We start from the raw sequence: 27,108 nt of genomic DNA on the forward strand, positions 1-27,108 counted from the left end.
TGGCCCTGATTTATATTGTTAATGAACATGTAAAATACTGCAAATAATGTCACTGTTGGTTAACTCAAAAGGGTCGAGTTGAACACTTTGGTCAGACAAGAAAATGTTATGCAAGTTTTATACATACAGAGAGGAAAGAGCAATTGCTTGCTTCAAAACCAATTATTTTGAAGTAATTGAATTAATTGGTGCTGGACGGGATAGATTCGGAGTAGACTGAAAAGCTCAAAGCTGGGTATGCATGAGGAACTGTGTGCCATCAGCAACACCTCCAAAGGCTGTTGCACCAGCACCATTACAGGGGTAGTTTCTGTCACAGAGTGTGACGCTACGAGCACATCATCCTTCCAAGCAGACGTAGAGGCAGATGATAATGGTGGAGCCCCCCCAGCCTTTTCATTGTGCTCTTGATGTAAGGAGAAGGCCGTGAGTTAGGGTGCAGCTGGCCTCAACTCCATGTTTCTTCAAGCCATTTTGCCGCTGGCCGGTCAGTGCTGAAGACTGCAACAGACAATCCATACACATCAGTGCACTGTACCCGCATTCACTCTGATTGTCTCTCCATGAGGTCGGCCACTCTCTCAATAGAGGAGCTCGTGTGTTTAAATCTCTGAGACATTGCAGAGCACATGGAATGAATGGACTCCGCCCTTCTCATCCCGTGACTCCGCAGTGCCTAGGGTAACGACAACATGTCGCATTCATCTCACGCTGGTTCTCCAGAAAGAGCCGTCTATTTTGTGACTCCCTAACCTCTGTATCTCGGCCTTGCTGAGTCAGTCTACATCTGTGCTCCATCCTCCGAGAGGAACAGGCCACAATCCAAGCTGCCTATGCCAAATCCTGTAGCTCTGCCGTGAGGTGGCTTCCACCCTGTACTACCCTCCAATAATATGTGAGAACCCACCAAGGTGCAAATATTTGCACTGTTAGCGGATGCAAAGGAAAGGTATGATTGTGCAGGCTCTGAATGTCATCATGCTCTGAGTCCTTGGGACCTTGTTATCTTTGTGTCAACTCTTGTCCCTCTGCAGCTGGCTCTATGGGAGACAAGAGAAGATGGCGCTGAGAGATCAGGACAGTCAACGGGTGCCTATACTTAAAATGATGAGATGCATTGACAACTGGCTACAGAAGGAGCATTGCCATGCAGCCCATGAACATGGAGATGTTGAATTATTTTCACCCTGCCTACAGTGGATTTGGATTTCTCCAAGCCGAGCTTCCCCGTGGCTTGACATTCCAGCCACATCAAGCAGCAACTCCTCAAAGTGCGTCAGTGACACCAGCTGGGGCACCTTGCCACCCAGGCCTGCCCTCTCATTCTTCCTGGCAGTCAGCTCTCACCTGGCCTACGACGTGAAGAAAGATACAGATGGGGCGATGCCTCTCTCACTCCCCACTGGTAGCTTCTCATTCGCATGCACTGTTGCAGCCTCCTGACCAATAGCACTCTGCTGAGGAGTGATCGAGTCTCCTGAGTACACATCTCTCCAGTGGTCAGGAAAGCTTATTACCCCACAGGATGCCCTCCCTTTTGCACTCTGCTGACCAGAAGGCAGCGAGGTCTATCTTTGGACTAACCTTTCCTGGCCTGAGGAGACAATTGAAATATTTCCTGCACTGCACCCTGCTGCTGCTTACCTCTCCTCTGCGGCTCACCATGTGAGCCACCTTCCGCCATATCCTTCTGGTGAGTTTACCAGGCTTGCTGGTGGCAGAGAACCGGATGTTCCACCGCTCGCTCACCCCGCCTAGCACCACCTCCAGTGAGAAAATCAGGGGGAGCCCACTGCCCTCTGCCCTCTGCTCCTCCTTCCATCCTCTGGACCAGACGCAAACTCCGTCATGGCACTTGCCCTTTGAATGGGGCCCACTGCAGCCTGGATCCTGCTTCCTTCCAGTGTCCGCCTTCCCTGATTGGGTGGCAAACGTGATTCTGGACCAATTATTTTGGCCACAGCAGTGCGGGGTCAGGACCCAGAAGTGATCGGGACATTGGGGCTCCAAAACCAAGAGTGCAAATCACACTAAATTAAACACCAGGTTTTCTGCAGTCACACCCAACCCTGAACTGAACACATATCACCGTCCCTTCACTGTCACTGAGTCCAAATCCTGTCCCTCCCTCACAGCACGATGGGTGTATGTGCAGCAGCTTAAGAAGTCACCTCACCTCCACTTCTCAAGGGCAATTAGGGATTGGCAATAAATGCTGGCCTTGTCAGGGACATTGTGCTGCACACAAATGCAACCACACAAACAGTGTAAAAGTGAGCTCCACTCCAGCATACACTCAGTAAGCTTTTGCACAAATACACTGCACACTACTGTAATGTTAACGCAGTCTCCCACATTCCAGCTGATGTAAAACTGAGCCCCAATTCATTTCACACTCAGTAATATTTGCTCACATGAAAGTGGGCTCCACAATACTGTAGTGCCATGAATACTTGAAAATGGAAAAGTGAACGCCACTTGATTATAGCCACGTACGCCTGTGTGAATGCACAATACACACCACGCAGGTCTGTTCTCCAGATGGATGGATGCTGATTCTAAATGTGCTAAAGTTGGAGCAAGAATATTGACTTGCCGTTGGCAAATTCTATATTTTGTTACTCTCCTGAGCATCTCCCCCGCAGGAGATGGAGTTCAGACAGGCTGGGATTAAGGAAACAACCATTTGAAAACCAGCAGGTATTACACGGAGACAGACAAGGGGCACGATTCTCCCAAAAGGGAACAAAGTCCCCCAGTGTGAGCACGTATAGCCGCGGGTTTCCCGGCGCTCGCAGTGCTGAGAGACACATGACTCTTCAAAGCAACTTGCGTTGTGTAAGGAGCCTGAGGCCGCACACAGCCTCGTTTTGTACAGTGGGAAGCTCCGCTCACCGTAACGCCCCAATGTAGCAAGAGTTTGGGATGGCATTTGTAAATCTCCGAGGCCCCCGGAACAATCCCCGACCTCTCTCCCAGCCCAAACGCACTATGGGAGGGTCCTGGAGGGCCCCCAACACCAGGCACCCCCGAACCAATCGCATACACACAAATATTTTTTTAAAATCATTTTATTGGCAGTTTCAAAATTTATAAACAGTTATGTACATTGTTGGCCATCTTTATTTACTGTGTATAACAGAAAGGTTTGTCTTGTCCTTCCATTAATTTCCCCTATTTACATTCTGCCGCCCTCTGGCTCGACATGTGGTCCCCCCCACTCCCCTCCCCCCCACTCTCCCCCCCCCCCCCCCCCAGCCACCACTCCCTGCCTCCTTCCCCTCCCTTGTGTCCCCCTGGTCGGTTTTTGGGGGGGTGTTGCCCTCCATTCCTCTCCCCTCCTCCCCCTTTCTTTTCTTCCCCTGTCAACTTTGGCTGTGTTTCCCCTGTGATTGGAGGGGGGTTTGCCCCCTCCCTCCCACTTGTCCCTTTTGTGTCCCTCCAGCCTTTTCTCCTCTCCACCCCCCCCCCCCCCCCCAGGTTACGCGTCCCTACGGCTCCCCCCACTGTCTTTCTTTTTCTTTTTCCTCTCCCTTTTCTTTCTAATTTTCCCGTTTCCCCATCTTATTCGTTGTTGCTGGCCTCAAACAGGTTCTGGAACAGATCGACAAACTGCCCCCATGCGTTTAGGAAGCCTTCCTCCGATCCTCAGATGGCATACTTAATCTGGCAGTGACCATGATAGCTGGCAGTGTCAAGCTGACACTGCCAGGGTGCCCAGGTGGCACCAGCAGTGTCAGGGCACCACCCTGCCCAAAGGGTATGCAGCTGGGGGCCTCCAATCCCCTGGAAGACGTCTAGGAGTGCCGTTCTGTCTGGTTCCCGTTTGTGGGGACCAGTGCTGAATGACGCTCGCCCAAGGTCTCCGAGGCAAAGGGATGAATCCCAAAGCCTCAGGTACCTCGGGAATCTGCACATTAGAGCGAGGCTACCTCGCTCTTGTCTGCAGATTTGCCCTTCAGAAGGTGGTGCTGAGTTGCCTTCTTCAACCACTACCTCCTTCAGATGTAGGTACACCCACTGTGCTGTTAGGGGTGGAGTTCCAGGATTTTGCCCCAGCAACAGTGAAGGAACGGCATTATATTTCCAAGTTGGGGTGGTGAGTGACTTGGTGGGGAACCTCCAAGGGGTTCCCAGGTATCTGCTGTTCTTGTGATGGTAGTGGTCATGGGTTTGGAAGGTGCTGTCTAAGGAACGTTGGTGAATTACTGCAGTGCATCATGTAGATGGACACACTACTGCCACTGTTCGTCGGTGGTGGAGGGTTTGACTGTTTGTGGAAGCGGTCGCAATCAAGCGGGCTGCTTTGTCCTGAATGGTGTCGAGCTTCTTGAGTGTTGTTACATAGATACATAGAAGATAGGAGCAGGAGGAGGCCTTTTGGCCCTTCGAGCCTGCTCCGCCATTCATCACGATCATGGCTGATCATCCAACTCAATAGCCTCATCCTGCTTTCTCCCCATCGCCTTTGATCCCATTCTCCCCAAGTGCTATATCCAGCCATTCTCCCCAAGTGCTATATGAGCTGCACTCATCCAGGCAAGTGGAGAGCATTCCATTACCCTCCTGACCTGGGCCATGTAGATGGTGGACAGGCTATTGGGGGGTCAGAACATGAGTTACTCACCGTAGGATTCCAAGCCTTTGACCTGCCTGGTAGCCACAGTATTAATATGGCTAGTCCAGTTCAGTTTCTGATCAATGGTAACCCCCAGGATGTTGATCCTGCCCCCGGTCAGTTAGTCACAACTTGAGTGTAACACCCACACCACACTGCAGCTAAGGCCCCAGCAGACGTACATTTTCCTCGCTGACCCCCAACTGTCGGACCTGCCCACACACAAGCCTTCAAGCATGGAGGTAATTGGTGGCACATTGTGACCCTCTCCACCACACAAATGCCACCCTGCTGGTGGGATAACACATGGCCCACCCAATGAGAACACCCACAATAGACCCCACTGGGAAGACAGGATGTGGGCTGCAGGGCCTAATATCGCTGGCACGGGTTGCAGCAGCCATCGGTACCCCAGTTGACAGGGTCAGGTGGTGAAGATGGCGGCTCCCCACATCACAGGCCCCGGTGCCACTCACTGATGGGGACAGGGTGCAGTGTGGGCAGCAACATATCGGGGAGAGCGGCTGAGGGGTGGGTTTGGGGGGGGTGGGGCTGTAGGTGGTTGAGCAGAAGTGCAACTCAGGATCACGATGTAGTCTGTTGGATTTGGATGGGCAAGGGAATACTCATCTTGCTAACATGCCTCTTTCTCCCTCCCCCTGCAGAGAATGAATTTCCGAGTACAGCCAGCAGTGCTTGCTATCTACCTGGGCGCAGCTGCCGTTATGGATACGCGGAGGCTGGGGGAACATGTCCAGCTCAGCGAGGACCCTGAACAGCAGGGCCCAACTGGTGATTCCCAAGTGCCGTCCGTCCAACAAGCTGAGGAGGAGGTGCGAAGGAGGCGCCACATCAGGGCACACATATATACCGTTGGCACCTGTCCTTCGAGGAGATGCCGGACTGCCTGTGCCGCCAAAGACTTTGGCTAACCAGGGAGACAGTGTGCTACCTGTGCCAGATGGTGGCGCACCAGCACCGCAGGGGTTTCGAGGAAGACACCTAGGTCCTGCTGGCCATCAAGGTGATGGTCGCCCTGAATGTTTATGCCTCTGGGTCTTTCCAGGGGCTGAGCGGGAACCTGACTGGGATCTCTCAGATATCCGTACACAGGTACATCCGCGCTGTTACAGATGCCCTATGCGCCGGGCAGTGGGCTATGTAACTTTCAGTCTGGACCAGGCACACCAGGATGCCCGGACAACAGGGTTTTCTGCTATCGATGGCACGCATCCCACTACAAGCATCGGGGTGCCCTTCAGCAATAGGAAAGGGTTCCACTCCATGCATATGGTATGTGACCACATCATGCAGGTCTGCACCCTATAACCAGACAGCACGCACGGTGCTGACATCCTGGCGCACTCTAAGGTTCCCGGCACCTTCGAGGTGCTCCCTAGGGTGAGGGGTTGGGTCTTGGTCAGCAAGAGTTACCCGCTGAGGTCACCGGCAATGACACCTGTCGGGAGGTCCCAGACCGACACGGAGAACCATTATAATGACAGCCATGCAGCAGCCAGGGGCGCCATTGAGTGGATCGGCGTCCTCAAGATGCGCTTCCGATGCATGGTCCGCTCTGGTGGGGCTCTCCAATATAACCCCAGGAAGGCCCTAACATCAAACTGGACTGATGCATCCTGCACAGCATTGCGCAGCAGAGGAGGGACATCCTGGAGGAGGAGGAAGAGCACAAGGCCTCATCTGACATGGAGGATGAGGAGGATGTTCAGGAAGAACCGAACAAGCCGCTAAACCTTTGCTTCTTGGCTGCTGCACAGGACAACCTGATCACCTCCCGATTTGCCAACTAAGAGGCCTGGCCACCGGCAGCCCAATTGCCCAATCCCATCTCTCCATTTCCCCACTCCCACCTTTCCAAATGGTACCCTGTTCCCCATAGCTGCTCACGCCATCGCTGTCCCTCCTCTCTTCACTCCATCTTCCCTGCCCCTCCTCCGCTCACTGCACCTTCCCTGTCCCTCCTCCCCTCACTGCACCTTCCCTGCCCCTCCTCCGCTCACTGCACCTTCCCTGTCCCTCCTCCCCTCACTGCACCTCCCCTGTCCCACCTCCCCTCACTGCACCTCCCCTGTCCCTCCTCCCCTCACTGCACCTCCCCTGTCCCTCCTCCCCTCACTCCACCTCCCCTGTCCCTCCTCCCTTCACTCCACCTCCCCTGTCCCTCCTCCCTTCACTCCACCTTCCCTGTCCCCCCTCACTGCACCTTCCCTGTCCCTCCACCCCTCACTGCACCTTCACTGTCCCCACTACCTTCACTCCATCTTCCCTGTCCCTCCACCCCTCACTGCACCTCCCCTGTTCCTCCTCCCCTCACTGCGCCTCCCCTGCCCCTCCTCCCCTCACTCCACCTCCCCTGTTCCTCCTCCCCTCACTGCACCTTCCCTGCCTCTCCTCCGCTCACTGCACCTTCCCTGTCCCTCCTCCCCTCACTGCATCTTCCCTGTCCCTCCTCCCCTCACTGCACCTCCCCTGTCCCTCCTCCCTTCACTCCACCTCCCCTGTCCCTCCTCCCTTCACTCCACCTTCCCTGTCCCCCCTCACTGCACCTTCCCTGTCCCTCCACCCCTCACTGCACCTTCACTGTCCCCACTACCTTCACTCCATCTTCCCTGTCCCTCCTCCCCTCACTGCACCTCCCCTGCCCCTCCTCCCCTCACTCCACCTCCCCTGTTCCTCCTCCCCTCACTGCACCTTCCCTGCCTCTCCTCCCCTCACTGCACCTTCCCTGTCCCTCCTCCCCTCACTGCACCTCCCCAGTCCCTCCTCCCTTCACTCCACCTTCCCTGTCCCTCCTCCCCTCACTCCACCTCCCCTGTTCCTCCTCCCCTCACTGCACCTTCCCTGCCTCTCCTCCCCTCACTGCACCTTCCCTGTCCCTCCTCCCCTCACTGCACCTCCCCTGTCCCTCCTCCCTTCACTCCACCTTCCCTGTCCCTCCTCCCCTCACTGCATCTTCCCTGTCCCTCCTCCCTTCACTCCACCTTCCCTGTCCCTCCTCCCCTCACTCCACCTTCCCTGTCCCCCCTCACTGCACCTCCCCTGTTCCTCCTCCCCTCACTGCACCTTCCCTGTCCCTCCTCCCCTAACTGCACCTTCCCTGTCCCTCCTCCCCGAACTGCACCTTCCCTGTCCCTCCTCCCCTAACTGCACCTTCCCTGTCCCTCCTCCCCGAACTGCACCTTTCTTGTCCCTCCTCCCCTCACTGCACCTTCCCTGTCCCTCCACCCCTCACTGCACCTTCCCTGTCCCTCCTCCCCGAACTGCACCTTCCCTGTCCCCCCTCACTGCACCTCCCCTGTTCCTCCTCCCCTCACTGCACCTTCCCTGTCCCTCCTCCCCTAACTGCACCTTCCCTGTCCCTCCTCCCCGAACTGCACCTTCCCTGTCCCTCCTCCCCTCACTCCACCTTCCCTGTCCCTCCTCCCTTCACTCCACCTTCCCTGTCCCCCCTCACTGCACCTCCCCTGTTCCTCCTCCCCTCACTGCACCTTCCCTGTCCCTCCTCCCTTCACTCCACCTTCCCTGTCCCCCCTCACTGCACCTCCCCTGTTCCTCCTCCCCTCACTGCACCTTCCCTGTCCCTCCTCCCCTAACTGCACCTTCCCTGTCCCTCCACCCCTCACTGCACCTTCCCTGTCCCTCCTCCCCTCACTGCACCTTCCTTGTCCCTCCACCCCTCACTGCACCTTCCCTGTCCCTCCTCCCCTAACTGCACCTTCCCTGTCCCTCCTCCCCTCACTGCACCTTCCATGTACCTCCTCCCCTCACTGCACCTTCCCTGTCCCTCCTCCCCTCACTGCACCTTCCCTGCCCCTCCTCCCTTCACTGCAATTTCCCTGTCCCTCCTCCCCTTACTGCACCTTCCATGTACCTCCTCCCCTCACTGCACCTTCCCTGTCCCTCCGCCCCTCACTGCACCTTCCCTGTCCCTCCTCCCCTCACTGCACCTTCCCTGTCCCTCCTCCCCTCACTGCACCTTCCCTGTCCCTCCTCCCCTCACTGCACCTTCCCTGTCCCTCCTCCCCTTACTGCACCTTTCTTGTCCCTCCTCCCCTCACTGCACCTTCCCTGCCCCTCCTCCCTTCACTGCAATTTCCCTGTCCCTCCTCCCCTTACTGCACCTTCCATGTACCTCCTCCCCTCACTGTACCTTCCCTGTCCCTCCTCCCCTCACTGCACCTTCCCTGTCCCTCCTCCCCTTACTGCACCTTCCATGTACCTCCTCCCCTCACTGTACCTTCCCTGTCCCTCCTCCCCTCACTGCACCTTTCTTGTCCCTCCTCCCCTCACTGTACCTTCCCTGTCCCTCCTCACCTCACTGTACCTTCCCTGTCCCTCCTCCCCTCAATGCACCGTCCCTGTCCCTCCTCCCCTCACTGCACCTTCCCTGCCCCTCCTCCCCTCACTGCACCTTCCCTGTCCCTCCTCCCCTCACTGCACCTTCCATGTCCCTCCTCCCCTCACTGCACCTTCCCTGTCCCTCCTCCCCTCACTGCACCTTCCATGTCCCTCCTCCCCTCACTGCACCTTCCATGTCCCTCCTCCCCTCACTGCACCTTCCCTGTCCATCCTCCCTTCACTCCACCTCCCCTGTCCCGCCTCCCCTTACTCCTCCTTCCCTGTCCCTCCTCCCTTCACTCCACCTCCCCTGTCCCTCCTCCCCTCACTCCACGATCCCTGTCCCTCCTCCTCTCACTCCACCTTCCCTGTCCCTCCTCCCCTCACGGCACCTTTCCTGTCCCTCCTCCTTTCACTCCACCTTCTCTGTCCCTCCTCCCCTCACTGCACCCCCCCCAGTCTCTCCTCCCCTCACTGCACCTTTCCTGTCCCTCCTCCCCTCACTGCACCTCCCCAGTCTCTCCTCCCCTCACTGCACCTTTCCTGTCCCTCCTCCCCTCACTGCACCTGCCTTGTCCCTCCTCCCTTCACTCCACCTTCCTTGCCCCTCCTCCCGTCACTCCACCGTCCCTGTTCCTCGTCTCTTCCCTGCACCTTCCCTGTTCCTCGTCTCTTCCCTGCACCTACCCTGTCCCCTCCCCCATTCACTGTGTCATATTCTGTAGACTGGCTTCGAAGTTGAATCACGCGCTGAGCACCAGATGTCAGCTGCTTGCAGTATTAGTGGCAAGAAACAGGTTTTCTTTCTTTTCGTTCAAAGTTATATTTCGTGTTTTGGATTTTTTTGTGCAGAATCTTTGAGTTCTAGTAAATTATCAAACCTGGTACCATGTCATGTTCTGTAGACTGGCTGATGTGAATGTTGCACCACAGAACATCTAGTTTAAATAATTTATTGTGAAACAACTGCGTGTTTAAGATAACTAGGATAAGTAAAATAATAAACTACTGACACGAATTAACAATTGTAGAGCTATTGCAAAATGTGTCTATCCTCCAACATGACCTACTCCCAACCCCCGAGCCACAGGGTCACTTGGTGGGTTTACAATGCCACCTAGTGGTCAAAGATTGTGCATAACATTATGCACAGAACTGTTTTATGCAAATCATCATACATTGCACCTTTCCTGTCCCTCCTCCCTTCACTCCATCTTCCCTGTGCCTCCTCCCCCTCACTGCACCTTCCCTGTCTCTCCTCCCCTCACTGCGCCTTCCCTGCCCCCCTCCCCTCAATCCACCTTCCCTGTCCCTCCTCCCTCCTCCCTTCACTCCAGCTTCCCTGTCCCTCCTCCCCCTCACTGCACCTTCCCTGTCTCTCCTCCCGTCACTGCACCTTCCCTGCCCCCCTCCCCTCACTCCACCTTCCCTGTCCCTCCTCCCTTCACTCCAGCTTCCCTGTCCCACCTCCCCTCACTACAGCTTCCCTGTCCCTCCTCCCTTGACTCCACCTTCCCTGTCACTCCTCCATTCACTCCACCTTCCCTGTCCCTCCTGCCCTCATTGCTCCTTCCCTGTCCCTCCTCCGTTCACGCCACCTCCCCTGTCCCTCCTCCCCTCACTGAACCTTCCATTACCCCCTCCCTTCACTCCACCTCCCCTGTCCCGCCTCCCCTCACTGCACCTGCCCTGTCCCTCCTCCACTCACTGCATCTTCCTTGTCTCTCCTCCCTTCACTCCACCTTCCCTGTCCCTCCTCCCCTCACTGCACCTTCCCTGTCCCTCCTCCCCTCACTGCACCTTCCCTGTCCCTCCTCCCCTCACTCCACCTTCCCTGTTCTTCCTCCCTCACTGCACCTCCCCTGTCCCTCCTCCCTTCACTCATCCTTCCCTGTCCCTCCTCCCTCACTGCACCTTCCCTGTCCCTCCTTCCCTCACTGCACCTTCCCTGTCCCTCCATCCCTCACTGCACCTTCCCTGTCCCTCCTCCCCTCACTGCACCTTCCCTGACCCTCCTCCCCTCACTGCACCTTCCCTGTCCCTCCTCCCCTCACTGCACCTTCCCTGTCCCTCCACCCCTCACTGCACCTTCCCTGTCCCTCCTCCCCTCACTGCACCTTCCTTGTCCCTCCACCCCTCACTGCACCTTCCCGGTCCCTCCACCCCTCACTGCACCTTCCCTGTCCCTCCTCCCCTCACTGCGCCTCCCCTGCCCCTCCTCCCCTCACTGCGCTTTCCCTGTCCCTCCTCCCCTAACTGCACCTTTCTTGTCCCTCCTCCCCTCACTGCACCTTCCCCGTCCCTCCACCCCTCACTGCACCTTCCCTGTCCCTCCTCCCCTCACTGCGCCTCCCCTGCCCCTCCTCCCCTCACTGCGCTTTCCCTGTCCCTCCTCCCCTAACTGCACCTTTCTTGTCCCTCCTCCCCTCACTGTACCTTCCCTGTCCCTCCACCCCTCACTGCACCTTCCCTGCCCCTCCTCCCCTCACTGCACCTTCCCTGCCCCTCCTCCCCTCAATGCACCTTCCCTGTCCCTCCTCCCCTCACTGCACCTTCCTTGTCCCTCCACCCCTCACTGCACCTTCCCGGTCCCTCCACCCCTCACTGCACCTTCCCTGTCCCTCCTCCCCTCACTGCGCCTCCCCTGCCCCTCCTCCCCTCACTGCGCTTTCCCTGTCCCTCCTCCCCTAACTGCACCTTTCTTGTCCCTCCTCCCCTCACTGCACCTTCCCGGTCCCTCCACCCCTCACTGCACCTTCCCTGTCCCTCCTCCCCTCACTGCGCCTCCCCTGCCCCTCCTCCCCTCACTGCGCTTTCCCTGTCCCTCCTCCCCTAACTGCACCTTTCTTGTCCCTCCTCCCCTCACTGTACCTTCCCTGTCCCTCCACCCCTCACTGCGCTTTCCCTGTCCCTCCTCCCCTAACTGCACCTTTCTTGTCCCTCCTCCCCTCACTGTACCTTCCCTGTCCCTCCTCCCCTCACTGCACCTTCCCGGTCCCTCCTCCCTTCACTGCAATTTGCCTGTCCCTCCTCCCCTCACTGCACCTTCCATGTCCCTCCACCCCTCACTGCACCTTCCCGGTCCCTCCACCCCTCACTGCACCTTCCATGTCCCTCCACCCCTCACTGCACCTTCCCGGTCCCTCCACCCCTCACTGCACCTTCCCGGTCCCTCCACCCCTCACTGCACCTTCCCTGTCCCTCCTCCCCTCACTGCGCTTTCCCTGTCCCTCCTCCCCTAACTGCACCTTTCTTGTCCCTCCACCCCTCACTGTACCTTCCCTGGCCCTCCTCCCCTCAATGCACCTTCCCTGTCCCTCCACCCCTCACTGCACCTTCCCTGTCCCTCCACCCCTCACTGCACCTTCCCGGTCCCTCCTCCCTTCACTGCAATTTCCCTGTCCCTCCTCCCCTCACTGCACCTTCCATGTCCCTCCTCCCCTCACTGCACCTTCCCTGTCCCACCTCCCTTCACTCCTCCTTCCCTGTCCCTCCTCCCTTCACTCCACCTCCCCTGTCCCTCCTCCTCTCACTCCACGATCCCTGTCCCTCCTCCCCTCACTGCACCTCGCCAGTCTCTCCTCTCCTCACTGCACCTTTCCTGTCCCTCCTCCACTCACTGCACCTGCCTTGTCCCTCCTCCCTTCACTCCACCTTCCTTGTCCCTCCTCCCGTCACTCCATCTTCCCTGTTCCTCTTCTCTTCCCTGCACCTTCCCTGTCCCCTCCCCCATTCACTGTGTCATATTCTGTAGACTGGCTTCGAAGTTGAATCAGGTGCTGAGCACCAGATATCAGTAGCTTGCAATATTAGTGGCAAGAAACAGGTTTTCTTTCTTTTCGTTCAAAGTTATATTTCGTGTTTTGGATTTTTTTGTGCAAAATCTTTGAGTTCTTAGTAAATTATCAAACCTGGTACCATGTCATGTTCTGTAGACTGGCCGATGTGAATATTGCACCACAGAACATCTAGTTTAAATAATTTATTGTGAAACAACTGCGTGTTTAAGATAACTAGGATAAGTAAAATAATAAACTACTGACACTAATTAACAATTGTAGAGCTATTGCAAAATGTGTCTATCCTCCAACATGACCTACACCCAACCCCCGAGCCACAGGGTCACGTGGTGGATTGACAGTGCCACCTAGTGGTCAAAGCTTGTCCATAACATTATGCACAGAACTGCTTTATGCAAATCATCATACATTGCACCTTTCCTGTCCCTCATCCCTTCACTCCACCTTCCCTGTCCCTCCTCCCCTCACTCCACCTTCCCTGTCCCTCCTCCCTCCTCCCTTCACTCCAGCTTCCCTGTCCCACCTCCCCTCACTACACCTTCCCTGTCCTTCCTCCCTTCAATCCACCGTCCCTCTCGCTGCTCCCTTGACTCCACCTTCCCTGTCACTCCTCCCTTCACTCCACCTTCCCTGTCCCTCCTCACCTCATTGCTCCTTCCCTGTCCCTCCTCCCTTCACTCCACCTTCCGTGTCCCTCCTCCCATCACTCCACCTTCCCTGTCCATCCTCCCTCACTGCTCCTCCCCTGTCCCTCCTCCGCTCACTGCACCATCGCTGTCCCTCCTCCCCTGACTGCACCTCCCCTGTCCCTCCTCCCTTCACTCCACCTCCCCTTTCCCTCCTCCCTTCACTGCACCTCCCCTGTCCCTCCTCCTCTCACTGCACCTCCCCTGTCCCTCCTCCCTTCACTCCACCTCCCCTGTCCCTCCTCCCCACACTGCACCTTCCCTGTTCCTCGTCTCTTCCCTGCACCTTCCCTGTCCCCTCCCCCATTCACTGTGTCATATTCTGTAGACTGGCTTCGAAGTTGAATCACGCGCTGAGCACCAGATGTCAGTAGCTTGCAATATTTAGTGGCAAGAAACAGGTTTTCTTTCTTTTCGTTCAAAGTTATATTCCGTGTTTTGGATTTTTTTGGAAAGAATCTTTGAGTTCTTAGTAAATTATCAAACCTGGTACCATGTCATGTTCTGTAGACTGGCTGATGTGAATGTTGCACCACAGAACATCTAGTTTAAATAATTTATTGTGAAACAACTGCGTGTTTAAGATAACTAGGATAAGTAAAATAATAAACTACTGACACTAATTAACAATTGTAGAGCTATTGCAAAATGTGTCTATCCTCCAACATTACCTACTCCCAACCCCCGAGCCACAGGGTCACGTGGTGGGTTTACAATGCCACCTAGTGGTCAAAGATTGTGCATCACATTATGCACAGAACTGCTTAATGCAAATCATCATACATTGCACCTTTCCTGTCCCTCCTCCCTTCAATCCACCTTCCCTGTCCCTCTTCCCCTCACTGCACCTCCCCAGTCTCTCCTCTCCTCACTGCACCTTCCCTGTTCCTCCTTCCTCCTTCCTTCACTCCATCTTCCCTGTGCCTCCTCCCCTCACTGCACCTTCCCTGTCCCTCCTCCCCTCACTGCACCGTCCCTGTCCCTCCTCCCCTCACTGCACCATCCCTGTTCCTCCTTCCTCCTCCCTTCACTCCATCTTCCCTGTCCCTCCTCCCCTCACTGCGCCTCCCCTGCCCCTCCTCCCCTCACTGCGCTTTCCCTGTCCCTCCTCCCCTAACTGCACCTTTCTTGTCCCTCCTCCCCTCACTGCACCTTCCCGGTCCCTCCACCCCTCACTGCACCTTCCCTGTCCCTCCTCCCCTCACTGCGCCTCCCCTGCCCCTCCTCCCCTCACTGCGCTTTCCCTGTCCCTCCTCCCCTAACTGCACCTTTCTTGTCCCTCCTCCCCTCACTGTACCTTCCCTGTCCCTCCACCCCTCACTGCACCTTCCCTGCCCCTCCTCCCCTCACTGCACCTTCCCTGCCCCTCCTCCCCTCAATGCACCTTCCCTGTCCCTCCTCCCCTCACTGCACCTTCCTTGTCCCTCCACCCCTCACTGCACCTTCCCGGTCCCTCCACCCCTCACTGCACCTTCCCTGTCCCTCCTCCCCTCACTGCGCCTCCCCTGCCCCTCCTCCCCTCACTGCGCTTTCCCTGTCCCTCCTCCCCTAACTGCACCTTTCTTGTCCCTCCTCCCCTCACTGCACCTTCCCGGTCCCTCCACCCCTCACTGCACCTTCCCTGTCCCTCCTCCCCTCACTGCGCCTCCCCTGCCCCTCCTCCCCTCACTGCGCTTTCCCTGTCCCTCCTCCCCTAACTGCACCTTTCTTGTCCCTCCTCCCCTCACTGTACCTTCCCTGTCCCTCCACCCCTCACTGCGCTTTCCCTGTCCCTCCTCCCCTAACTGCACCTTTCTTGTCCCTCCTCCCCTCACTGTACCTTCCCTGTCCCTCCTCCCCTCACTGCACCTTCCCGGTCCCTCCTCCCTTCACTGCAATTTGCCTGTCCCTCCTCCCCTCACTGCACCTTCCATGTCCCTCCACCCCTCACTGCACCTTCCCGGTCCCTCCACCCCTCACTGCACCTTCCATGTCCCTCCACCCCTCACTGCACCTTCCCGGTCCCTCCACCCCTCACTGCACCTTCCCGGTCCCTCCACCCCTCACTGCACCTTCCCTGTCCCTCCTCCCCTCACTGCGCTTTCCCTGTCCCTCCTCCCCTAACTGCACCTTTCTTGTCCCTCCACCCCTCACTGTACCTTCCCTGGCCCTCCTCCCCTCAATGCACCTTCCCTGTCCCTCCACCCCTCACTGCACCTTCCCTGTCCCTCCACCCCTCACTGCACCTTCCCGGTCCCTCCTCCCTTCACTGCAATTTCCCTGTCCCTCCTCCCCTCACTGCACCTTCCATGTCCCTCCTCCCCTCACTGCACCTTCCCTGTCCCACCTCCCTTCACTCCTCCTTCCCTGTCCCTCCTCCCTTCACTCCACCTCCCCTGTCCCTCCTCCTCTCACTCCACGATCCCTGTCCCTCCTCCCCTCACTGCACCTCGCCAGTCTCTCCTCTCCTCACTGCACCTTTCCTGTCCCTCCTCCACTCACTGCACCTGCCTTGTCCCTCCTCCCTTCACTCCACCTTCCTTGTCCCTCCTCCCGTCACTCCATCTTCCCTGTTCCTCTTCTCTTCCCTGCACCTTCCCTGTCCCCTCCCCCATTCACTGTGTCATATTCTGTAGACTGGCTTCGAAGTTGAATCAGGTGCTGAGCACCAGATATCAGTAGCTTGCAATATTAGTGGCAAGAAACAGGTTTTCTTTCTTTTCGTTCAAAGTTATATTTCGTGTTTTGGATTTTTTTGTGCAAAATCTTTGAGTTCTTAGTAAATTATCAAACCTGGTACCATGTCATGTTCTGTAGACTGGCCGATGTGAATATTGCACCACAGAACATCTAGTTTAAATAATTTATTGTGAAACAACTGCGTGTTTAAGATAACTAGGATAAGTAAAATAATAAACTACTGACACTAATTAACAATTGTAGAGCTATTGCAAAATGTGTCTATCCTCCAACATGACCTACACCCAACCCCCGAGCCACAGGGTCACGTGGTGGATTGACAGTGCCACCTAGTGGTCAAAGCTTGTCCATAACATTATGCACAGAACTGCTTTATGCAAATCATCATACATTGCACCTTTCCTGTCCCTCATCCCTTCACTCCACCTTCCCTGTCCCTCCTCCCCTCACTCCACCTTCCCTGTCCCTCCTCCCTCCTCCCTTCACTCCAGCTTCCCTGTCCCACCTCCCCTCACTACACCTTCCCTGTCCTTCCTCCCTTCAATCCACCGTCCCTCTCGCTGCTCCCTTGACTCCACCTTCCCTGTCACTCCTCCCTTCACTCCACCTTCCCTGTCCCTCCTCACCTCATTGCTCCTTCCCTGTCCCTCCTCCCTTCACTCCACCTTCCGTGTCCCTCCTCCCATCACTCCACCTTCCCTGTCCATCCTCCCTCACTGCTCCTCCCCTGTCCCTCCTCCGCTCACTGCACCATCGCTGTCCCTCCTCCCCTGACTGCACCTCCCCTGTCCCTCCTCCCTTCACTCCACCTCCCCTTTCCCTCCTCCCTTCACTGCACCTCCCCTGTCCCTCCTCCTCTCACTGCACCTCCCCTGTCCCTCCTCCCTTCACTCCACCTCCCCTGTCCCTCCTCCCCACACTGCACCTTCCCTGTTCCTCGTCTCTTCCCTGCACCTTCCCTGTCCCCTCCCCCATTCACTGTGTCATATTCTGTAGACTGGCTTCGAAGTTGAATCACGCGCTGAGCACCAGATGTCAGTAGCTTGCAATATTTAGTGGCAAGAAACAGGTTTTCTTTCTTTTCGTTCAAAGTTATATTCCGTGTTTTGGATTTTTTTGGAAAGAATCTTTGAGTTCTTAGTAAATTATCAAACCTGGTACCATGTCATGTTCTGTAGACTGGCTGATGTGAATGTTGCACCACAGAACATCTAGTTTAAATAATTTATTGTGAAACAACTGCGTGTTTAAGATAACTAGGATAAGTAAAATAATAAACTACTGACACTAATTAACAATTGTAGAGCTATTGCAAAATGTGTCTATCCTCCAACATTACCTACTCCCAACCCCCGAGCCACAGGGTCACGTGGTGGGTTTACAATGCCACCTAGTGGTCAAAGATTGTGCATCACATTATGCACAGAACTGCTTAATGCAAATCATCATACATTGCACCTTTCCTGTCCCTCCTCCCTTCAATCCACCTTCCCTGTCCCTCTTCCCCTCACTGCACCTCCCCAGTCTCTCCTCTCCTCACTGCACCTTCCCTGTTCCTCCTTCCTCCTTCCTTCACTCCATCTTCCCTGTGCCTCCTCCCCTCACTGCACCTTCCCTGTCCCTCCTCCCCTCACTGCACCGTCCCTGTCCCTCCTCCCCTCACTGCACCATCCCTGTTCCTCCTTCCTCCTCCCTTCACTCCATCTTCCCTGTGCCTCCTCCCCTCACTGCACCGTCCCTGTCCCTCCTCCCCTCACTGCACCATCCCTGTTCCTCCTTCCTCCTCCCTTCACTGCACCTTCCCTGTCCCTCCTCCCCTCACTGCACCTTCCCTGTCCCTCCTCCCCCTCCCCTCACTGCTCCTCCCCTGTCCCTCCTCCCTTCACTCCACCTTCCCTGTCCCCTCCTTCCCTGCACCTTTCCTGTCCCTCCTCCCTTCCCTGCACCTTCCCTGTCCCTCCTCCCTTCACTCCACCTTCCCTGTCCCTCCTCCCTTCACTCCACCTTCCCTTTCCCCCTCTCTTCCCTGCACCTTTCCTGTCCCTCCTCCCTTCCCTGTCCCTTCCCTCCTCACTCCACCTTCCCTGTCCCTCCTCCCTTCACTGCACCTTCCCTGTCCCTCCTCCCCTCACTCCACCTCCCCTGTCCCTCCTCCCCTCACTGCACCTTCCCTGTCCCTTCCCTCCTCACTCCACCGTCCCTGTCCCTCCTCCCCTCACTCCACCTTCCCTGTCCCTCCTCCCCTCACTGCACCTTCCCTGCCCCTCCTCCCCTCACTGTTTCTTTTTTGTCCCATAGCCCTTCACTCCATCCCATCACCCCAGCTCCCCCTCCGAATTTCCGACCAGTATCACTGTGGTGAATGGCTGCATCAATCACCACAGGGTGAAAGACCTGGGTTGGCAGTGTTAGCGGGTCTTGTCCAGGGGAATAAGGATGATAACGTGAGATGGTCACTGGTTTTCCTTACCATTTGATATAGTCTGACACCTGCCTTTCGGATCACATTCCACCTAGAGGTGATGCGACCATCAATTCACTCGAAGACACGTGGAGAAGAAAACCGTGGTTTTAATCAGCTTAGAACTGAGCCTGCCTCTGACCGGTACAACACTGAAGGCAGCCCCGCAGGTCAGCAGCTCTTATACTTCCTGTAAAGGGGGTGGAGCCATTGGCGGAGCCCGTACATGCCCCAACATATCCCCTGTGGGTGAAGCCACACAATCGCCCATAGGTAGAGCCCACAGGGTTAATAATATAACACAGTGCACTGGTGAATTATCAGGAATTACACATTCATCACAGGAGGTCTTTCATCTTTTTTTGGCATTGGGTCCCAGTCCTCCTGGTGAGGCTGGCAGTACAGATGGCCTCTGCCACCTCCTCCCAGGCCCTGGTGATGATGACGGCCTTGACTCTCCTGCCTACCCTGGGGAAGTGGGTGTCCCTCATCTCCTCCACCGTGCCCACATTCTGTCCAGCTCACTCTCCATGAATCTTGGTGCTGGTCTTCTTGGACCCATCTTCCTGGCTGGAATGAGAGTGTGTAGGGAGTGGAATGTTGACAAGCAGCTCCATCTTGTCAGGCTCTCCAGCACAAATTCCGGCCAAAGCAAATCATACGCCAGCGGGAGTGGGACTTACTCCAGATTCACGTGGGCAGAGTTCTGGCCTACTTGCATGCCCTGTAGCCACCTAAATTGGCCAACTCCCGATTTAAAATGGCGAACGGCAAAGGCTGATGGGAAAGTCAGCCAACATAGACAGAAACCAGCAGCTGCAGGTTTGCTGTGTATTTACCTCTGCAAAAGCCAGACAACATCGATACCAGCGACCATCAGCATAACAAAGTAGCAGCCATCTGCATACTGATGAGCAATCCCCGGGAACAATAAGTAACATTTTGGACACACAAAGCAAAGCCAGATGCCTCGGCGCCAGCAGGAGCCAACACAAAGGAGGTAACGAGCACCTCAAGACCGCCCATCGATCAGGGAACCGCTCCAGTATTGGAGAAATCGAACCAAGCGATTGGGACAAAGTCCAATCACTTGGGACCAGGTACAGGGTCCGCCCCGAAAGGCGGGAAGCCCCTGGGGACTATAAGAGTTGAGCCCCAAATTCAAAATACTCTCTTCACCTCTTCTTCCTGCCCGGGTCACCTAGCAACACGAACCAACATTGACCGCGACCGGTGCAGTGATCGCCGAAAGCCCGTAAGTCTTAATTCAACGCTCGCTACGAGATAGGCGCTCCTAGCTACCAATCTGTATCAACTTCGAATCCCGCAGACTCAGAACCTGAACGGAAGGCCATTTGTTCCCCTGACCTGGTGGGCCAGTCCGAAGTTAAGTATAGGCCTGTTAGTTGTGGAAGTAGCTTAGACGTAGAATTTGTGCATGAGTAGCGATTACTGTGTATAATAAATGTGCTTTGATTTAAATCTTACTAATCGGTGTATTGGGATATTGATCATTACTCAGACTTGAACCTCGTGGCGGTATCATAAAGATACCTGGCGACTCGAGAGTAAAGGTAATAAAACAGAGCAATTGAACCAAGGAGAAAGTTAGCAACATTATTTGGCGACTCCGCCGGGACCCGATCTAGAAGTGGCATAACCACTCCGGGAGAACCCAAGAACTTGAATTAGAGATCCAATTGGGAACAGAAAACCACAAGTGTTCAAGCAGTTCTGATCAATACTCATAATTCGGAAGTGTGTGTATACATGCGTAACTAACAGGGCGATAAGGTAAAACTGATTGATTTTTTTGTTGCGACAAAACTGTCGGGAGTTTGTACATCGGAAAGTAGCGAAAGCCATACCCGTATTTACAGCACCGCTTCCAGTCTCAATATAAAAAGGCCTATCAGGACACGCAACGTGCAGTCCTGGTACGTGAAGAAACAGAAAAGCAGGTAGAAGCGTTGCAGAGACAGTGCAGCGATCTAAAGGGAGCATTAAGAGCACTCCATGCTGCCACCACAGAACAAAGACAAAGCACATTAGAGCACGCAAAGCGCCGGAAGCAGATTGCAGAGCTGCAATCGCTGCTTTCAGTTCAGAAAGGCTTCCAGGAAACCTTTGGAGCGAAATTAGATCAGGAAGACGGCCCTGATTGGGAAGAATTGAATGAAACAGCGCAGAGATATGTTCAGGGAACATGTGCGCAGGGAAAGCCACAAAAGAGGAAAGCGCCCCAACCCCCCACAGAGCAGATAGTTCAAGCTCCAATGAACCCAGTCACTACCCACCGCACAGCCACATCGGACGATGCGGAATTTCTATACTCCACCCCCTTAACAGTGACCCAATTACGGGACGCGTGCGATAAGATTATACTGTTCCTTCCCACCTCAGACCCCCACCATTTCTTTGCCGCAGTCAAGCATCAGGCGACCATGTACGGCCTGGATGAGCGAGAGCATGTAAAGCTCACAGTTTTAAGTTTAGATCCTTCCGTAGCAGCCGCCCACAGAATGTAGGAGGAGGCACCCTTGCAGAAATGCATACCGCGATCCTGGATCCTGTATAACCGGGGTGACCCCGTAGATGGCCTCAACAAATGCAGGCAAAAGAGGCCCGAGCACCCCACAGCATTTGCTGGACGCCTGTGGATCCACTTTGCAGCAGTCTTTGGAGACTTAGACCACGCCCATTAGTCCCCAGACAACATGGCCAAATGGCCCTTATCTCCCATGCCACAGAAACAGGACAGAAAGCTTGCGCGGGTTATGATCCCTCAGAGGAGGCCCATAACGAGAAGTGGGTAGTGAAAAGATTGTCCCGCGCTTGGGAGCAATCTATACAAAGCAAACCCGCAATTAAGAATCCAGAGGAAAAGCAGGCCGCCGCAGATATACAGGCAGTTACAACACACCAGAACCCCGCATGGGTGAATGAAGGAAAGAACAGCCCCCCACCCAAGTCACAGGAGTGTTACAACGGCGGACAGTTGGGACTTCGCAAGAGAGCCCAGCAGACGGGCACTCTGAGTAAGAAGAAGACAGAACCCATTCATAGCGTTAGTGCCCGTTCAGGTCAGACGGACCTGACCGGAACGGACTGACGGTGTTCGGGCTCCCCCAGTTGGGTCTGCGACACCCTTTGGCATAGATCCGAACGACCGGTAGTTGCAGCCCATCGAGTTTCTCTGGGACACAGGAGGGTCCCGCACCACAATAAATTCCTCCACCCTGTTTCAAAAAGACAAGTGGCCCACTGCAGCCACTATCACCCTCAGCGGCTTTACAGGCCACTCACAGCAGGGATGCATCACAGCCCCTGTACCAATTCAAATCGGCACCATCACCACCAAGCACCCCGTGGTTTTAGTTGACCTGCCCCACACAGCAGAACACATTCTGGGAATCGATTTCATGAATTCCCACAATCTTTCATTTGATCCAGTCAACCAGTGTGCCTGGAAGATGGCAAAGTCTGCAAGAGCAACGCTTAACATTAACGCAAACAAAATTAGCGCCGTAGGCGACTTTTGGTTCAACCCGACCACGCTTAGCATGGACAAGCAGGTTAGGGCAGTTCTGCAAAAGAACAGGGCAGCATTCGCGACCCACAAGCACGACTGTGGACGAATGACTGGCTCGGTACAAATAACAAAACCTGACCCTAGACCCCCAAAAGAGCATGGATTTCCCCAAGAGGCAGAGGGAGAAATCTCAAAGGTAATCAAAAGCTTATTAGAGCAGGGCGTACTTAGATCAGTAGCCTCCACTAATAATGCCCCGATTTGGCCAGTGAGAAAGCCCGATGGATCATGGCGACTGACCATCGATTACCGGGAACTCAACAAAATCACCCCCGCAGCAGCCCCCACAGTAGCAACAAGTCCCAAGACCATGCTCAAGCAGGGACTCAATTCCCGATTCTTTACGGTTTTGGACATCAGTAATGGATTCTGGTCCATTCCATTGGCAAAGGCGTGCCAGTACAAATTTGCCTTCACTTTTAAAAATCAGCAGTACACGTGGACATGCCTTCCACAAGAGTTCCACAACTCCCCCTCCATTTTCCACCGACAGCTGGCAAATGGTTTAGCCAAATTCTCTCGCTCCGAATGTCTGGTCCAGTACAAAGACGACTTACTACTGCAGACAGACACCAAGGAAGATCACATTGAGCTTCTGTCCGAACTCCTGGAACTCTTACACTCAATTGGTTGTAAAGTCAACCCCAAAAAGGCCCAGATTTTGTAAGATAAGGTGATATATTTGGGAACAATTACAACACATGGTAAACGCGAGATCGAGCATAAAAGGATTGACTCGATTGCTAAATTGCACCTTCCCCAAAACGTTTCAGCCCTCCATTCGTTTTTAGGACTGGTTGGCTACTGCCAAAACCACATTGACGGTTTCGCCAGCAAGGCAGCGCCCCTCTCAGACCTCCTAAAGAAAGGAGCCCCCTGGGAATGGCTTCCGCAGCATACGGATGCTGTGGACTCTTTAAAACAGGCACTCATAGCAGCCCCCGCACTACAAGTTCCAGACCCGCTTTCCCCTTACGCCATAGAGGTAGCGACAACAGGCCGCACCCTTTCGGCCGTGCTCCTCCAGGAACGGCACAACCAGTTGAGGCCCGTAGCTTACGCCTCCAGAATTTTAGATGCTGTGGAGCAGGGATTTTCAGCCTGTGAGAGGCACCTGCTCGCAGTATTTTGGGCAGTTCAGTACTTTTCGTATATTACCGGACTGAACCCCATCACAATTCTCACCGAACACACCCCCACCCAACTTTTACTGGACGGCCGACTCAAGGACGGTACAGTAAGCCAGATTAGAGCAGCTAGATGGACCCTTCTCTTGCAGGGACAGGACATCACTGTTAAACGGACAAAGACGCACACCTTTTTAGCCGACAACTTACAGTACTCCGGAACCCCCCATGAATGTGAAATTATCTCTCCACACCACAACACAGGCCCCTTTATTGCGAAAACACCCCCCAGAAAGATCGGTAGTTCAACCCAGAGCCCCCAGCACACAGACACGTGTGAGCCCATAAAGATCTATGTGGATGGATCTTCCACAGTATTGGATGGGAAACGCATAACAGGTTGCCGTATTTATGTCGAGGACGCGCAGGGATGCGCGCCCTAGAGGAGATAGCAATAAAACTTCCAGGCCATTTAGGCACGCAGGCAGCAGAGCTCGCGGCCATCGCATATATAGTGGAACACCCAGATTCCTTCCCCAGCCCAACAGACATATACTCGGACAGCCTCTATGTCTGTAACAGCCTCACGGAATTCCTGCCCCTGTGGAAAGCAAGAGGATTTGTTTCCACAGACAGAAAACCCCTCCCCTCAGCCCCATTGCTCCGTCACATTTTAGAGAAAGTACAGAACAGGACTTTTGGGATAGTCAAAGTTCGAAGTCACCATCGTTCCTCCCCCCCTGGAAATGTAAAAGACGACGCATTGGCTAAAGCAGGTTCCAGACACGGATATTTTTGGACACCCCCCGAAAGCGCACCTGTGAATGCAGTTCAGGTCTCGCAGACAAAGATCGAGGATCCAGTGGAGGCCCAGAAGCAGGACAGCAATCTCAGGGAGATTGTAAAAGGAAACTATCCAGCTCCCTATAAGAGATTTTAAAATGCTCTGACCACACATGACGGTGTGGTGTTAAAAGACACCCTTTATGTGGTTCCTGAACAGGACAGGAATCAACTGACTTGTTTGTTCCATGACGGTCATGGACATCAGCGAATCGATGACACTACAGCCCACCTCAAGCAGCTTTGTCGGTGGCCGAATTTAAAGGACGATGTAAATCACTACATTGAGAATTGTCTTATCTGTGCCCAGAATAATCCGGACAGATATGCCAAAAAGGCTGAGCTTAGTCACACCCGACCCGTTAATGGCCCCTGGACTAACATAGAACATAGAAAAATACAGCACAGAACAGGCCCTTCGGCCAACGATGTTGTGCCGAACCTTTGTCCTAGATTAATCCCAGACTATCATTGAATTTACAGTGCAGAAGGAGGCCATTCAGCCCATTGAGTCTGCACCGGCTCTTGGAAAGAGCACCCTACCCAAAGTCAATACCTCCACCCAACACTAAGGGCAATTTTGGCCACTAAGGGCAATTTATCATAGCCAGTCCACCTAACCTGCACATCTTTGGACTGTGGGAGGAAACCGGAGCACCCGGAGGAAACCCACGCACACACGGGGAGGATGTGCAGACTCCGCACAGACAGTGACCCAAGCTGGAATCGAACCTGGGACCCTGGAGCTGTGAAGCAATTGTGCTATCCACAATGCTACCGTGCTGCCCTAAAGAACAAATAAATCTACACTATATCATTTTACCGTAATCCATGTACATATCCAATAGCTGCTTGAAGGTCCCTAATGTTTCCGACTCAACTACTTCCACAGGCAGTGCATTCCATGCTCCCACTACTCTCTGGGTAAAGAACCTACCTCTGACATCCCCCCTATATCTTCCACCATGCACCTTAAATTTATGTCCCCTTGTAATGGTTTGTTCCACCCGGGGAAAAAGTCTCTGACTGTCTACTCTATCTATTCCCCTGATCATCTTATAAACCTCTATCAAGTCCCCCCTCATCCTTCTCCGTTCTAATGAGAAAAGGCCTAGCACCCTCAACCTTTCCTCGTAAGACCTACTCTCCATTCCAGGCAACATCCTGGTAAATCTCCTTTGCACCTTTTCCAAAGCTTCCACATCCTTCCTAAAATGAGGCGACCAGAACTGTACACAGTACTCCAAATGTGGCCTTACCAAAGATTTGTACAGCTGCATCATCACCTCACGGCTCTTAAATTCAATCCCTCTGTTAATGAACGCGAGCACACCATAGGCCTTCTTCACAGCTCTATCCACTTGAGTGGCAACTTTCAAAAATGTATGAACATAGACCCCAAAATCTCTCTGCTCCTCCACATTGCCAAGGACTCTGCCATTAACCCTGTATTCCGCATTCATATTTGTCCTTCCAAAATGGACAACCTCACACTTTTCAGGGTTAAACTCCATCTGCCACATCTCAGCCCAGCTCTGCATCCTATCTATGTCTCTTTGCAGCCGACAACAGCCCTCCTCACTATCCACAACTCCACCAATCTTCGTATCGTCTGCAAATTTACTGACCCACCCTTCAACTCCCTCATCCAAGTCATTAATGAAAATCACAAACAGCAGAGGACCCAGAACTGATCCCTGCGGTACGCCACTGGTAACTGGGATCCAGGCTGAATATTTGCCATCCACCACCACTCTCTGACTTCTATCGGTTAGCCAGTTCGTTATCCAACTGGCCAAATTTCCCACTATCCCATGCCTCCTTACTTTCTGCAGAAGCCTACCATGGGGAACCTTATCAAATGCCTTCCTAAAATCCATGTACACTACATCCATTGCTTTACCTTCATCCACATGCTTGGTCACCTCCTCAAAGAATTCAATAAGACTTGTAAGGCAAGACCTACCCCTCACAAATCCGTGCTGACTATCCCTAATCAAGCAGTGTCTTTCCAGATGCTCAGAAATCCTATCCTTCAGTACCCTTTCCATGACTTTGCCTACCACCGAAGTAAGACTAACTGGCCTGTAATTCCCAGGGTTATCCCTCGTCCCTTTTTTGAACAGGGGCATGACATTCGCCACTCTCCAATCCACTGGTACCACCCCTGTTGACAGTGAGGACGAAAAGATCATTGCCAACGGCTCTGCAATTTCATCTCTTGCTTCCCATAGACTCCTTGGATATATCCCATCAGGCCCAGGGGACTTGCCTATCAAGTTTTTCAAAATGCCCAACACATCTTCCTTCCTAACAAGTATTTCCTCGAGCTTACCAGTCTGTTTCACACTGTCCACTCCAACAATATGGCCCCTCTCATTTGTAAATACAGAAGAAAAGTAATCGTTCAAGACCTCTCCTATCTCTTCAGACTCAATACACAATCTCCCGCTACTGTCCTTAATCGGACCTACCCTCGCTCTAGTCATTCTCATATTTCTCACATATGTGTAAAAGGCCTTGGGGTTTTCCTTGATCCTACCCGCCAAAGATTGTTCATGCCCTCTCTTAGCTCTCCTAATCCCTTTCTTCAGTTCCCTCCTGGCTATCTTGTATCCCTCCAACGCCCTGTCTGAACCTTGTTTCCTCAGCCTTCCATAAGTCTCCGTTTTCCTCTTAACAAGACATTCAACCACTCTTGTCAACCATGGTTCCCTCACTCGACCATCTCTTCCCTGCCTGACAGGGACATACATATCAAGGACACGTAGTACCTGTTCCTTGAACAAGTTCCACATTTCACTTGTGTCCTTCCCTGACAGCCTATGTTCCCAACTTATGCACTTCAATTCTTGTCTGACAACATCGTATTTACCCTTCCCCCAATTGTAAACCTTGCCCTGTTGCACGCACCTATCCCTCTCCATTACTAAAGTGAAAGTC

Source organism: Scyliorhinus torazame, chromosome 6, assembly GCF_047496885.1.
Source record: "Scyliorhinus torazame isolate Kashiwa2021f chromosome 6, sScyTor2.1, whole genome shotgun sequence".
Taxonomy (NCBI): Eukaryota; Metazoa; Chordata; class Chondrichthyes; order Carcharhiniformes; family Scyliorhinidae; genus Scyliorhinus; species Scyliorhinus torazame.